This window comes from Camelus ferus, chromosome 5, assembly GCF_009834535.1.
Source record: "Camelus ferus isolate YT-003-E chromosome 5, BCGSAC_Cfer_1.0, whole genome shotgun sequence".
Classification (NCBI taxonomy): Eukaryota; Metazoa; Chordata; class Mammalia; order Artiodactyla; family Camelidae; genus Camelus; species Camelus ferus.
Window position 1 is genome coordinate 45,099,556 of NC_045700.1, and position 3,041 is coordinate 45,102,596.

The 3,041-nt window shown below is 37.9% G+C and overlaps 1 non-coding gene across 1 annotated transcript; it reads left to right on the forward strand.

Annotated features, from left to right (window-relative positions):
- Window positions 1–2,061: 2,061 nt before the first annotated feature.
- Window positions 2,062–2,166, forward strand: LOC116663933. Its single transcript, XR_004320289.1, has one exon. It is a non-coding gene; the product is annotated as a U6 spliceosomal RNA (small nuclear RNA).
- Window positions 2,167–3,041: the final 875 nt, after the last annotated feature.

Here is a 3,041-nt window from a genome sequence, read left to right on the forward strand (position 1 = left end):
CTTCCAAGTCCCACAGAGGATTGCAAAAGAAATTCTGTCTCCTGGATCCTTAACTCAAAATCAATATCAAGGCAAGCGTTTTAATTTGTGATGGCTTTCAGCAGCAAGTAACAGAAAACATGATGAACTTTTTTTAAGTACCAACAGGTTTGAAGGTAGAGAATGACATCAGGCCAGGAGGATTTTATCCTTCTGCACTTCTACCTTAGCATGCAGTTTTTGCCCTCGTGTTTTTGTTTTGTGGTCATAAAATGGCTGCTCTACCTCTGGCATTGCACGTGAGTTCCAAGCAGGAAGAAAATGACAAAGGACAAAAGGCATGTGCCAGCTAAAACTTGGAAAGAGATTTATCAGAAGCTTCTATTCAGTGACTTTTTGCTAAGGTCTTATTGACCAGAATTTGTCTCACATGACCATGCAGAGGTGCAAGGAAAGCTGTGAAATGCAGTTTTGCTGGCATATTGCCACCTTCTTGGTTTCTATAGAATATGTGCCTAGTAAGCTGTTCCAAGTTAATGCAGTATTGACTATGCAATTGGGAGATACTGAGTAAGAGAGGGTGTGAAACTTATAGGCAAATTTACCCTGATGCTACTGAAGCTTAAACCAGCTTCCCTCACTTACATGGACCCCTTCCAAGACCCTGCGAGATATTTTGGAAATATGTTCACAATGTCATATGTTTCTGTAAAATTTGCACAATTAAAATTGCAATTAATTAATACTACTTTTCGTTTCCACTCTGACTTCCCTACCCCCAGGACACGAGGTGAGTATCACTGGAGTGGCTGTGAGTATTTGGAGGATCAAGCTAAGAGGAAGCTAAATTGAGGACACATTCAATTTGGATTTAGTGGGATATATTAAGGAGATTCACAGGCACTTCTGTGTTTAGTTGAGTTACTACATCACAGTGTAGGAATTATTTTCAGAAACATTCCTGCTGCCCACTGTGCTAGTTCACCTGGCACTGGATATGTAGTGGCTTACTAATGACAACATAAAGGTGATGTTGGTGACAAACTGTTCAACAAATGTCTTCAAGTCAAAAATTATTATGTTAGTCACTGACAGGAAAACCTGAAATGCTCTGAAGTCTCATATATGAGACACTAGGTAAAAGTTTTCCAAAATTGGAAAAATAATCCTAAAATTTTACATGCCATTTCCAATAAGTTATGACGCTGAAAGAAACTTTTCTAAATGGTCAATAATAAAAAACAAATTTCAAACTTGCTAGAGAAAAGCCTGGATTACCTTTCTATTGTATGTAGTGTTATTTCAAAATTTGAAACCTTCAAATGAAGAAGAAAACAAACAGCATGTGGCAAAAAATATTTTGAAAAAGAAGTATGTGTCAGACAGTTAATAAAATTTGTGATGTTTTTCTGGGTTTCGTGATTTTCATGGTATTTGTCAGTTTTAAATTTTTAATTTGTTATGATTCCTCATTTTAAATAGATAATTGCTTTTGTTCCTAATTTTGTATTCTTTCTTGTACCAAGTTCCCCCAACCTCCAAATTGGGTAATTTTCAAGCCCCAAGGAACCTGGTTCTACCCTTTGGGCCTTGGGATCCCAGTGAGCCCCCTAACAAGAAGCAATCTCTAGGGCCCTCCAAACTTAGCTCCACATCTGTTGTAGGAAGAAAGTGCAGGGAGAGTGCCGTTCTCCTAAGTCAGAACTAGAACTGGCCAGAGGTGCCTCCTTCACGTGTCCTTTCCCCTGAGCTGCACCCTGAATTCACTTAGATTCTTAAACCATCCTCAGATGAAGGTCACCCTCAGGCATCACACAGCAGCCAGGAGAGAGCCACAGAAAGACAAGAGAATTGAGTTGTAGATTCTCTTACTCCTCCCACTGAAAACTGAACCCGTTAGTCCCACTTAGGAACTCCATTTTGTCGTCAACTCATAATAGCTGTCTTTCTACCTGAATGTAAGAAGTGTTCACCAGCATGGCCAACACACTTCCCAAACGGTGTCCTGTGAAACATCAGTCACAAATCTCTGCTCCTTTGGCATTATAAATTGGGGAAATGCTGCATACTAGAATCTTCTCCGCTCGCTTCGGCAGCACATATACTAAAATTGGAACCACACAGAGAGGATTAGCATGGCCCCTGCACAAGGATGACATGCAAAATCATCACACATTCCGTATTTTTTAAACAATATATAAAATAGATAAACAAGGCTCTACTTTATAGCACAGGGAACTATATTAAATACCTTGTAATAACTATAGTGAAAAAGAATATGAAAAGGAATATATGTATGTATAACTGAAACATTATGCTGAAATCCAGAAATTAACACAACATTGTAAACCAACTATACGTCCAAAAAAAAATTAGAATCTTCTCCAAAGATTCCCAACACACACTAGCATCTTCAAAACTTTCAGGAGTACAGGAGTTGACATTGATTCTGCATTTTCCAATCTAATTTGTCCATAGGATTCTTTTTACCCCAGAATACACCTTGAGAATTGTTGCTCTAAATACATGTACAAGCAGCAGCAGCAGCAGCATCATGATCATCATTATTTTCATAACACAAGTGGCAAGCCTCCAAAGGGCTTTTGGATTTTAAAGATCTCTTGGTAACAAAAGAAACTAATCTGTAACATTGGATTTGAAGGGGTCATGGCCAGAAGGTTAGACATAGTTTAAGACCATAACAGGGTACACGCTTCAAATTCCAACATCTTAACGGCTTTTGTTCTAGCCATTCCTAAGACGGGCCTTGAGCCTGTTCACAAACAAGAGGATTATAATGGAGGATGTTGTTTGTTACTTGATTATGTTTCCATGCTATTATTCTCATATTTGGAATTAGTTGGCTAATGGATCAATAATACTTTAACACATGCACTTTTTAGTTTTTAGTTACAGATCTATGGAATGCTTAAGATGTAAAGGCTGCTAATTTTCCTTGATTAATAATAAAGCCAATTTAAATCACTCTAAGAAATCTTGTTTAAATTTGCTCTTTAACACATTCTGCTCAGGTATAAACTTAGACAGTATTGGTAACCACA